Genomic DNA, 13,498 nt, shown 5'->3' with positions numbered 1-13,498 from the left:
AAAAGGCGACAGAAACGGCTCCTTCAAAGGAACGGATCGAGAGCATAATGCCGCGCATATCCCTGCTTCAGTCACCGGAGGCCTCGAAAAATACGGTCACTATATACATGCGAAGAGAGATACCGCGTACTACAACTAAATTTTAGAGCGAAATGAGAGCACCAATTTCTGAGCCTACCTAACCATGAACAAGAACGCAAGAGGGTCATTAAAGAGTAGATAGCCACGCAAAAACAATAATAATAATCATAATAACGGAGGAAATTAAAAATTGCGTGCTACACACAATCACTACACAAAGCAATGCGCGCGGATGTCGGTATCATGAGCTTTGTGCCGTTTTCAGGCTCAGTCTTCGCAATAGCGCAGGAGATTTTGAAGCGGTGTAGTAACCGTAGGTAAATAGAGCGTCAGTATCTGTGTGCTACACTGCTCTCATGGAAAAAGATGATGGTGATGATGGCGGTGGTGTTAGTTTGGTGCTCTGCAAAAACAAGACCGCGGGCTCTTTTTTCGGCTTCTGCGTTGTGGGTGAACGCGTGAAAGGCTGAAGAGGTATGGCACCGAAAGTTCAGTTTGCATCTTTGCACCTGTCGAGTTTGTACCATTAGATAAGCACGTACCACACGTACGCGGCTACTGATAAACTATCAGTGACACCCTCTTTCTTCGTACAAAACCACTGTGATCGAGTATCGACCTAGTCCAAACCACATTCCAACCCATACCATGTCTAACCTACTATTCATGTCCGTACAATCTCCGATGCCTCAGACCTGGCAATGCAAAGGCTCAGTGGAGGATAAACGTTGGAAACGTGCGGTATCGGTACGCGTCCCGCTCGATAAGCTTCGTGATGAATGGTACTCACTTACAGAACTTGACCTCACTCGCATAGGAGAAATGGATGAAACGGAAAAAGTGAACACCGCACGGGGTCGAGGTTTCTCGGAGGAAAGCATCGACGGGGAGTCCTTGGGAGGGGGCCCCGAAAGCACGCGTATATACGCGTGACCCACATCGGTTTTAGAGGCAGTCTACTACGCTTATGGGTCTTGCGTACATCTCGACGTAGCTTCCGAAGACAACACCTACTGGCATACTGTGGCATCATTCGCTGCAATCGCACTTTAGGGTTATGGAATGATGGTCAAATATTAGCCGTGCGCAGTGTTCCACGTAGTATGATATGTCTTCGTACAAATTTTACATTGTGCCTGACTGACAGTTCCTGTAACGTGAAGAACTGTCTTTCCTATGTATCAACAAATTTTCCGTTGTACACACTTCAATTGTACACCACAACGTTGTACAACTGGTGACCCGCCAGTCGCACAAACAGCAACTGCTGTGCACTTGAAGGGAGATGATGTTGATGAATGCATTGAGAAGGCTGCATTTTTGGTATCTAGTTGACGTGTCTAAAAAAATGAACAATGTGGGGACCCGTTTTGACATTAATGTGACTGGGTCATGAACTTACAATGACAGTTGTCCATATTAGACACTTGACATATGTGTTCAACACTAAGGACGATTGGACCCAGGACATAGAAGTGCCTTATGGCTGGTTTTTACTACATTTTGTGAGAAATTAAAATCAGACAGCGGAACCCTGAGTGCTTCTTCCTGGTTACTGTCAGGGTGACCTGGGCTGGGCAGAGGACAATGTGGGGTGGGGTGGGGTACGATGTAGTACGCCGGTAAGAGTATTGAGTACTAGAACGGTTTCATCAGCCGTTCATGTCTTCCTCCTCTCTAGGGTGGTTGCATTGTTGCAAACTGCGATGCTCGTCGTGGCATATGATAAATAGCCTCGCAACAAAAGAAAATACAGTTTAGTTCTCAAGGAACCCCGTAGCAAAAGTTAATGTCGATACATCGATTTTATTGCAAGTGTCGTTGATAGGTGCAATATTTGGTTTCAAATAGTAACTTTAAATGTTTCTACGTATGATGCCTTGGTGCTTATTATCCAATTAATTACACGAAATCGAACCCCCAATCTGAAGCTCAGTACTAGCGAACAATGTTAATTACTAATAAACTGATAAGTCGGATCAAACAATCAAACATCTTGTTTCCCTGCATACTTTGTTTTCCTCCCTTCGACAAACACTCCCTCATCTTGTTCACCTGAGCTACCGCTTCGGATACCAGAGCCCTGCTTTCACAGGCGTTGTCTAAAACCTATTCCAAAACCGTACACCAACTCCGACCGCTTCCGACAACGCTTTTAATATTGCACCCAGAGATAGTGAAAGCTTTAAGTGTAGCCAAAATGAGGGCACGATGTCGGATGTAACGTTATGTTCAGTGCCTAAAAAGCTTCTTCAAGGAAACAGACAACGCAATCGGTTCGGCACGCCATTTGCTGCGTCAAGCGGGTGTACACGTCAAATAGGCGCATAAAGGCAACGTTGTTCTCCGGGAAGTCGGCGGGGTAGTATATAATGTATTATAAAGGAGGAATATGATGGGGTGGGAAAGGTCAGTTCTTCATAAAAAAAAAAAAAAGCACCTTACCTGTTACGATTTCTTTTTCGTCCCGAGTTAGAGTGAAAATGACGGCGATGTGGAGTGTCTTCCGCGTTTCGATTTTTTGAGTTGGTGTTTATTATTAAATAGGGAAGAGAGAAATGTAAGATCGCATTTCCTCTGTATAAACGCCTATACTAGGAAGATGGGCCAGTGGTGATGTCCATGAGGATGTATGTCATCCTCTTGTGCTGTATCATGCACAAGATTCATTTTGAGTTATACTTCAAAAACGCTATATTTAGAAAGATGACGCGTCTCTCTCTATGGGAAAGTGCTCGAGAGCTTCGTTTGTTCGAGGAGCTATAGTGTGGGTCGTTAGGGACGTCATTGCAGCGACGATATCGAAACAAGCCTGCACTCTAAGGGGAAAAAAAGGAGTAATTTCGGGGACTAAGTGCATTGCCACAAAAAATAGTCCCATTCGAGAGTAAATGAATGTTACAGAGTGGAGACTGCATTTCACGCTCTGTTCCCAAGAGTCCCAGGTACATAATTCGTGTGCATGCATGAAAATACTTCGAATGAAACCGTCAACCGTGATATATCGTGTTATATAGAATCTCGCGACATACATAGGGCACAAATTGCGAAGGAAAAAGTGTTAACCGTTTCTTACACTGTGTTTGTGGAAAATTGCTAAGTTGACTGAGTTATACAGCCTTATGCCACCAAATTGACCGAGAGCACGTACTTACGTAGACTGTTGCATTCGGAAGACGATTTGCGCAGTTCAGTGACTATTTGCAGTCCTGGAGAGTAAATGTCGGAGTTCGGGGACTAAAATGGGGAGTAATTGCAGTCTATGGGACTATAGAAGTTGCAATCACTCCCCAGTTTACTCCTTTTTTCCCCCTTAGGGTGCGGATTCTTCGCCACTATATACTTCCCGTTGCACTACACGCCACTACCAACCCATGTTCGTGGTAAGAAGGTCGGATTCAAGGCAGGGTCGATGACAATGACTGTTGTCGGAAGTGTAACGATGTCCATGATACGCAACTAAATAAATACTAAATACAAAAAAAAAGGCGAAAGAGCATACCACGTCAACACCGTCACGCCATGTAAACGTTACCGGTGTAGTCAAACCAACAACAACAACTACTACTACATGAATGACGATGAATGAGGTGTTTCACCGCAACAATTGCGGCACCTTACCTCAGTGCATGTGGGATAATATATGAATGAGATGACGATGAAAATGATGAGGAATAGACGCAAGCACACACACATGACACACACAAATGAGCTATCCCATGCACACGCGGGTATGCGTCGTAACGGGTGGGGATAGTAATTCATGCGGTCGGCCACCGGAGATGCAGTGCTGTGAAGATCCCTCCTCCACATTCATGCCAAAAGCTCTGAGGTCAGAGGAGTTCAAACACGCTGGTAGACGTCAAGAACAGATAGAATGAGTGCAGGCATTGGCGGTGCTGCACAGGGTTAGAACAAGGGCCCGAGATTGCGACAAGGCTGAGCGCCTTACATGATGGATGTTGTATATAGTTGCATCGTTCATGTCAAGAATGAAATCCGCTGGGGCACGAGTGTCACGCAGTTCTAATTTAGCGGAGAGCAGGACCGTAACTCATCACGCGTGCCGTGTTCATTTTCAACGCAACGGCTTTTTTTTTTTACCGGTTTATAAATCCAAATATTTTCCGCCCGTACAGTTTTATCACAGGGTCCGTAACAAGTTTTAGCACTACCGGTTCACTGGGTTCACTGCCGTACAGCATAACCATCAATCGAGCAAGGAACAGTCTTTGTTTTTTCCGTTTGACACATTTCTATACCGGCACACGGCCGGATAGAAGGTCAAGGATGTCACAACGATATACAGCAAAGAAATTGACAACCTGTTTCTCCTCCTAAAAGATCCCTGAGAGAGAGAGAAAAAAAAAAGAAGCATAAAACAGATCGCCGGCAATGTTTGCTCACGTAACAGCCGATGGTCGCTCTGGAGAGCGCTATCGAATGACCTCTCGAGGAGAAATTAGTGCGGTACTTATTATAGTGTCGGGATGCTGAGGAAGGGAGCGGATTATAGTCGCCGGTACGGTCACTATGTAGGGTACCCCATTTAGTGACTCCAGTTGCCGGTAGCCGAAAAATAGGGCGGCGGTGGGATTAGACAAAGCTTCGAGTCATGCGAGCGAATCCAGAACAGCGTCCGTCGATCGGTCCACTGCTGTTACTAAATGGAGGACCTGGATACGGAGCTTTTAAGCAAATGGTGCCTGAAGAATGCAACGCGAGTATATACTTCCTTCCGTCTTGGAAAGTATCAGATTCTGGAGTCACATCGTTGTGCTCACGTGATGTATATACCATACGAGTACTCGGCGAGAAAGTGTTACTTAATTCTCGCGAGAGATGGATTTTCGGTGTGACAAACTATAGTGGGTTGGGGAAAAACTATGACTCTGATTGAAATAGTATGTTGTGTCCATATGCTTCCTAATTTACGATGAAAGGTGCAGCCTTTGCTTGGTTCATCCTAAAGTGGAATTAACAAAATTTGCTCAAGTAGTTAATACACGACACGAATGCCAGCCAGGATGTGTGGTAAGAACCTTCAGGAGTGTCGCTCAGGAGGCTGCGAACATTTTTATGTTTTTTTTTATTGTGTGTTAGCGCCGCGAAGCAACTCTGTCAACTGTGTTAGCGCCGCGAAGGCAACTATGAGCGGAGTACAGACATGGACAGACGGAGAGAGGACAGCAGGAAGGAGTGGGGGACAGGGGGATAAGTATGCGTCCTGGGCCGACTTCAGGGGGAAACTGTGCCGACATTCGTCCGGAAAGTATTCGGAAAACCCAGGGAAAACCTCAGACAGCACAGCCGGCGGTAGGATTCGAACCCACCACCTCCCAGTCTATTTTTATGTCGTGCAGGGGGAAGTGAAACCCCGATTTTAAAAGGTTCAGTGTTGGATAACGGTCGGGAAAGAGCCATAGTAGCAGCGAGCAATACTGCAGTAATCCCAACGTCTCCCCATTATGTAACAATATAATGGTGTGTCCCACCCTGATTCCACAGAATTGTAAACGTGACGATGTCTCTCCCACGGAAACTTTATTCCAGGAGTCTCTGGCTCGTAATTACCCCCAGCAGGTAGCGATACGAAACATTTAAATGGAACATTATCTATATACGACGTTCCTTCCCATATAGCCCCCAGTAAAGTTCTCACGGACGCCCCATTTTAATGATTCTAATCAATCAAACGATATCTTTCGACTTCTGATAAGAACTCTCCGTTCGGTCTCTTTAAAGCCCAACAAGAGAGAACCCTCATAATGCTATCGACTTCCTCAACCGATATGTAACCAGCAAAAAGCGTGCCATTCGGAACGAAGCGAAAGCAGGACAGGTCAGTCGCCCGGAATTTATCATTTAGAATCCTATACACCTCGCATATGCAATGAATTTCATTCGATTGCGCACACAGTCTATAAGCAGGCAAGAGGAGCGCGCCAGTAGCAAACGACGAAACAGCGACACCCGGCGACACGTAACAGCTCGCATAAAGCGCATCCACGTATACCCCAGTGAGCATCGAAGTACCCCCCCACCATAACGCACGTGTACCCACTGAAGCTTCCGTTCCCCATTTATACCGACGTATTTCCGATATATATCATTCTCACTTTCGTGACCGCATTTCTTTTCTTTTTGAACATGGCGATTAATTTTGGAGAGATAATATATATCACGTATCAAGCAAAAAGTCACGAACAATGCAGTAATCGATTACAGCTCCATGAGATAAAACACTTCACTTCTTTTTTTCTCTCTCTCTCGTTAGCTTTCTAAAGAAAATAAATAAATAAAAAGCTAGGAGGAAAGTAGGAGACCACTGCGCAGTCCTTCCAAACCCCGAAGAATGTCGAAAAAGTATAGGAAGAAGAATATAAGGAAATTTTCGTTTCTCCAGTTTGAGTTTATTTTTAGGTATGTGCGTCGTCGAAGGGTACTTTAGAAGGCGACGTGAGGGGACAGCTAAGTGATTCTTTCAAAAAATAGTTTTACTGCTATATAAGGAGGGTGCTGCTTATTTATATGGGAAGTTTGCCTGATTTGAGGAGTTCCCTATATAAAAGTCGAGATGCTGAATGGACACGCCATATAGCTTCGCACCTATATAGGAGGCTCGCGAGGTTCCTTCTACAAATGTACAGTGCCCGTCTAAACCTAAACGTGCGTAAAACTTGAAAGTCGCGTTCACTGAATGGGTGACAGTTTATTCCTCGTGAATAGTTGAGTTTTCGCATGCAACCTAAGTGGACCTATTATAGGCATGCTTGAGCAAAAGAAATCCTCACCAAAACGCAGGTTTGAATCCATAAACGTTTTGCTGTACTTCGTATAGTATTTGCCTTCTACATTTAGCGTGTGCCTTCGGGAAGTACAGACTTCATAAAGGTTGTAATATGGCAGTCGTCGGGAAAGCAAGACAACGGTGCGCTAGCCACTCCGCTGCACAGGCACTGTAGTCTTGCCAAGGGGTCTCACGCAGCGAACAGGACACGCACTCAGTCGTTTTACATTATCTCCTACACGTTTCTTATATGCACACACGTACATACAATGCAGGACAATGTAGTACGTCTATATGGTTCGGTGCATGCGGATCGATTGCTGGCGCTGTCTGGCTGTTTCGAGGACTGCCACATTTCAATCTTTCATATTCTCATGCACCCTGAGACTTGTTCTGTGTTCGTTCGTTTGTACGTTCCAGACTCGAAATAGTTACTTTCCCCCATTCACAGGGCTCACGTTATAACACCGCGAAGTAACTCTTCAGCACTTACCCTCTCCCACCTTGCACCCTCTTCAGGAAAGCCCAGCGCATCCATTACGACAAACCATTCTGGTCATGTGAAAGCATTCACTGCCAACGTCTTTCTATACGACAGGAGCACTGCATTCCATGGTTCCGGCTACCTGTCGGCGTCACGACAAACCATTAGGAGAGTTAACCTCTCCAACGCAATTGGACTGACACCGTCGCTTATGTAACGCGTTCGCTTTGTTCTTCGAGAACGCTCACTGTTCATCGTCGCACGCTTTGAATTAGAGATGACCATTTTTTTCTGTATATCCGCTACCGGGATGCGAGACACGACGCTTGCCTCCGAAGGGAACAGCGGATGCATCCTGAACTGGTTAGAGACAATGGGAGAAAGTATGCTGCCGCAACAATGGGTCGAATTATGAGCGCCAGCTCTGTCAAAGGTTCTGCGGAAGCGATCGCTTCGATTTCCAAAGTGCACGATCTTCGGAAGGAAGTCGGCAGCCGACTCATCTAACGGCCTTAGGAAGACTTCTTGTCTGCTTTCGGCCAATCGCTGAAGACAATTTCAAACACAGCTGTTCCCTGTCTACGAGTGGCTGCCTGCAGGGTTGCCAGGTTTGTGTACTTTACGCGAGACTGGCTACTTTCTAACTGCCTTGGCGCCGAAATTTGGCCGATGGTGACTTGGCTATCTTCTGGCTACTTTGTGGATGCTTCTTGCCGCTATACTTATGCCGAGACTTATGTGCACGTAAAACGAGGTAGTCTTCATCGTGACAACACATCCTATGCCGAAGTATATACACAGTGCGTTCATTTTTCAATCCTCTCAGCCGGTATGATGTCCTTCAGACTGCTCTGTTTCTGTTCTGGGAGTGAAATGAATCCACCGACCCTCCATTTCAGTGCCGCTCATGATCGTAGTTATGTCGCGACGTAAAGACGTGGCTTGTCATTATGCGAATTATCATAAGCTGTCTTAGAGGAGCTCAGCTCATACCATGTGATATGATGCCTATGCACACCACTGGCTACACAATTGGCTAGAAATTGGCTACTTTCTAAAGGCACGTTGGCGACTTTCGATGATATTGACCTGATAACCCTGGCTGCCTGTGCGACTGATATAGCGGCCCCGCTAGTCTTCACGGTTACTGTGCTCAACGCAGGACTGTGGACTCTTGATGACTAAGCGCCATGTCATTTAAGCGATCAGGCTTTCCCCCTCTAGGTGGCGTTGTTTTGAGTCGCGGTGTCGTCTGCGTCAACCAAACGTTACAGATGCATGGTTTCAAACACAGAGAGCGTGTGGCTGCCTATGTGGCTGATAGTGGCTAACCTCCACGGTTACGGCGCTCGAAGCAGGATCGTGTGGGCATCGTTTACACTAGATGGCGTTGTATAGAGTTGTGGTGTCGTCTGCTTCCACCAATCGTCGCAGGCGATTCCAAACACATGCTTTCTGATTATGTGATGGCAGCAGGTGGCACCATATGCGGCTGCTGGCGCTCAAAGCAGGGCTCTGATTGGCGAACTCTTAATGACTACGTCACATCGATCAGCGATCATGACTTCTTTCGTCTAGATGCCGCTGGTTCATCTCGTGCAAGCCGACGGCGTGTTTCCTACTTTGTATACATAGTGTATACTTAGCACCGTACACACAGAGCATACAGCCAAGCAGACTGTGGGGCGCCGCGTCGAGGAGTGCGTCTCGTATGTCTTCTAGACGGCAGGGTCGCCTCTCATCAGCGGACTTGGCATCGCTTCCTGCTTATCCCAACACAAGGATGAGGGGCGAACTCGGCGTCGTATGCCACCCACCATACAAAGTCACGCCATGATTTATAGCGTTGTACGGGGAGCTCGAATCTGACACCAGCATGAGGAGACGGTGGGAGTCTGCGTATGGAGATTGTATACATGCTCTCGAAGCGGGCAGATGTCGCTCTCGACTCGAGACATGCACTGGAGACATGAAAGAAGGAATCCCAAGCAGACAGAGCGAAGTCACTCTAAAGGAAAGTCGGAAGCTGTGCTTGCAATTCACTGCGGGCAGGGCCTTCGCGTGTCGTAAATGTGAACATATAGGTGCTTTTACTGCCCGGTAGCTCAAACATGCTCCCGAGAATCATCACTGTGGTCCTTTGGTGGTTATAGGGCTTGTACTGTTGCTTCATGCTCGTCGGGTGTACCTCGAAATAAAGCGATCGAAATCCTCGCTGCAAAATAAACTACTGGAAATAAACGTTATTTGCACAGTCGCGAGCGGGAAACTGCCAACAGCGAACTTAGACTAACCTGGACATAAAAACGCAAACACCAAACTTGGACTAACCTAATAATAAACTAACCAACGTGGTGTTCCTTCGTGTCTGCCCCGCGTACGCCTAACGGCCGCTAAAATGTGGATTTCGTTCGCTAAAGCGACTTGGACAGATATCGAAATACCGTGAATTTGGGTGCTTAAATAGTGATACAGTGTTTTTAAACACGGCATATACCATCTTGCGAAGCAATCGAGCATTCTTCTCGATTTTCCTTGTTTCGAGAACGGGGATTTCCTGATCGGGGATTTCGCAACCGGGAATATCGAGGTCCACCCATGATCGTCCGTTGCCGTCCCTCGAATGTCACCATGTCCGGATCATAGTGCAGCAACGGCCCCAGAATACATCAAGGAAGACATGACTCGATCCGCTAACGGTGTGTAGCCCAAGCTCAGCTATATGCTCTCAGCAAAAAGAATTCACGAAGTGGAAAAGACAGCCGCAGAGGTCTAGTGAAGCACTTTTTATTCGTTCGCCAACTAGCAATATAATCTGTTTGGACAACAATAGTCAATGTTGATCACAACATTGTCATAAGGAATAAATAGAATAGAAATTATCTATGCACAACAAGATGTCAAAGTACGAGTATCAACTATCATCTTTTGTGGGCAACCAATAAAATTGCTTTTCAAACGAAAGATGACAGTCGTCGAAAAAACCAGACAACGGCAGGATCCGAACTGACACCTCTCGATTGCCAGTCAAGTGCGCTAACCACTACGCTACTCTGGCAACGACTGTAGAGAGGAATTTTGTTTACGATTCTGTTTTCCTGAACCCCAATCCAGTCTCCGAACCCATCAAGCTCGTGTATTCGGTTTGTTTTTTCTCTCCACAGCGAAACTAGGTCACTTACAGCTCACGGTATACCGCGTCATCTTAGTTAACACGGGGAACATTAACCTTTGTCCCCAAGACATCGAGAGCCACAAACACCTATTACTCAACGCAATCAATGGAAACCGGTTGTTCTATAAGCAACTGACTACATTGACATAACTGAGAAACAATATGCAATAAGGAAGTTTCGTTTTCGATACGTCGATCCAATAGCGGTTCACCACGGGAGGTTCTATTGGGTCGACCTCTGACAGGGCAATCTTTCTCTCGAACAAACGAACAAGCCCTTACTTCCGCGCTCGAACAAAAATACATCCGAAAGGCAATCGGCCATAAAAGATGCAACTTCCAAAGGCACCGTAGAGCATTGGACGTGCCAACTGAGGAAATGTATCTATTCGAAAGCCTGGGCCTCTTACGTCTCGCCTCTTACTCTTACGTCAGAAATTTTCGTCACAATTCCATTCCCTGTCGAAGCCGAAGCTCTATTTTTCCTTTGTATATGGACTTGCTGGCTTGCACTGCAACCTCCACAGGTGGCGCCGCCACCGTGGAACACTGATGTCTCGCCAAGACACACTGTTAGCGCCGGCCCAAGATCGTGTCACTTCCCTGCGCCGGCTGAGCCCCGGCTGAGGCCCGGAGGCTCAAGCTGAGGCCCGGAGAGAAAGAAATTTACGCGATCGTGGGTTCGATCCCGGCCGAAGACGGTAGCAACGTGGGGAAGGTAAACATTGCTTCCAGCACCGTGTGTCGGGGCCATTTCCGGCGCACGTCAAAAGAACCCCCACGTGGTCCAAATTCTCCGCAGTCCTTATACCCTGCGCGGTACGTGCATGTCACAAATAGGCTGACTCATCTTACGTGTAAATCTACTACTCATTTGAATTTTTTTTTTTTTTGCCGACAATTTTTCGCAATCGTTCTTTAGAAATGATGCAATTACACAATGCAACGCTGCAGAAAGTGCTCGCCTATCCGCTTTACTGGTTCCTTGGTGATCGCCAGATGGTTTGCGACATAAAGTTCCGAATTATAAATCAAGTTCGCGTCTAAAGAATTGAACATGAACGCGAGCATTTCTTGCTAACACAGTATTTTTTTACGCATTCAGGGGTGTAAGCGTCTTGTCCTATGGCACACACCTTTGTGGTGTAAGTTTCACACCATATGTATTCTGCATAAGGCGCCATTTCAAAAGGCTCGATACTTAGGAAAAACACCATTTCACGGAGACGTTTTCGATTTAAAACACCGCTGCCGGTGGGTGTTTCGCAAACACCTTTTAGTTGAGCCTGTGGAATTAAAAAAAAAAAAAGGTGCTTACTAACAAAAACACCCCTTTTGCGCGACGAAAGGCGTAACAAAGCTCCACCGTGTGTTGCCTCTTGCTATTATTTTCCTGGCTGAACTAAATGTAACTTGCAATATTCTCAGCGTTTGCGAAGATATATACTCCTCTGTTACGGGTTCCTTAAATAACAGCCCAAATACATTTGCCCAGAATCGGGTCACCAAACGGGAAGACAGAGAAAATCTTCGCTGCCTCTGTCAAAAGTCCATATACACATCCTTATAACAAAAATAACAAAAAAGAACCTGGTGCATTCAAAACAGGAAAAAGCTGCTACGCAATCCTCCTCTAAAAACACGCCCAAGTGGCACAGTTGTTATAATGCCATAGAATTCGCGTAATAAACGCACAGAGACCGAACGTTGTGTAAGAAATTGTGTTGTGCAAAGAAAGAGTCTTGCATCTGCAAGCGCCAGATGATGACTGTTATTTCAAGAACAGTGCCAGTCTCATTTCGAAGTCTTCGCGTTATTTTTCCCCCTCCTTTACAATATATGTTTCCCTCTTACACAAACACGCAATTTTCGAGGATGAGTTTGCGGGTGGCTTGTTGCGAATTGTATGCTCTATTACTGCAGAAAAGTACGTAGAGGAGGAGAGGGCATGTGCATGTTTAATCACCACGTGCACATATGGCAAGGTCGGCAATGATGCCAAAGCATGAAATACGGTGAAGGTTCCAATATACTTTTTCTTTAGAAAAGCAAGCGCCACCTGTAGCACGCAAGGGCTCATGGGAACTTCAAGCGCCTTGAAGCATTACGAGACTGCCAGAGGCGGAGGTAGAAGAACAACAACAACATTCCCGGTGGGCGCAGGAGCAGCGTCAGCCGTGGTAAACCATAACCGAAGCAGACGACAGAGCAGTGTCCCTCCAAGTTCCCATGCTGCTTCTATATCGTATCTTTGTAAAATCGTCTATTAAAGACATGGATGTCAAATCGAACTCGAACACTTTCGGTTTTCTTATTCGAAACGATCGATATTCCGGAATACTCCATTATCCACACACACTTACGATTACACGACACTATACTTCACAATGCCACATTATCTCATTCGACGACGATTGAGGAGTAACTCCCAGTAGTGCCAAGTGCAGGTCTATATAACTAACATTCCTTTCACGTCGCGTATGAACTTTTTTTTTTTTTTCAAAAAATGACCATTGATGTGTCGCATTCGACCCAAGTAATTAACTACTTCCAGCATGACTTCCTCATCAATGTGTCTAATTACTGAATATAGCGTGTCACACAACATCATCAAACAGCCATGACTCCCGTTACAAAACCTATACCGAGGGTCCCACGTTTCTGGTTTTTATTCTTGGGCGGATTCGGCGTATGTTTTTCGATGTTTATTGATTTTCACGAAATCGGCGTTTTTCGATGTTTTTCCTGGCCTGTACATGGTTTACCCGACAGTTATCGGCGAATAGAAATCAGAATGTAATTTCCGCACGACGCTCATTGACCATGGCGTTGTTCGCTGCGGTGGCGTTTTACGGCCAAGGAAAAAGTAAACGGATATTTCTGTGTGGTTTTCTGATCTCTATCAACAACTTGCTGGCCATGTGCAGAAATTTACCTCTGTCGTGTCCTGGAATGTCCCTCTGTATTC

The 13,498-nt window shown here is 46.0% G+C and overlaps 1 protein-coding gene across 3 annotated transcripts in view; it reads right to left on the bottom strand.

Moving 5' to 3' along the window:
• The window catches only part of LOC135368730 (uncharacterized), a 103,086-nt gene that overhangs the window by 23,999 nt on the left and 65,589 nt on the right, over positions 1-13,498 (bottom strand). The gene's annotated exons all lie outside the window — the stretch shown is intronic.

Source organism: Ornithodoros turicata, chromosome 9 (genome assembly GCF_037126465.1).
Source record: "Ornithodoros turicata isolate Travis chromosome 9, ASM3712646v1, whole genome shotgun sequence".
Lineage (NCBI taxonomy): Eukaryota > Metazoa > Arthropoda > Arachnida > Ixodida > Argasidae > Ornithodoros > Ornithodoros turicata.
Note: the sequence above shows the minus strand (reverse complement) of the source record. Positions and strands in the feature narration are given on the sequence as shown.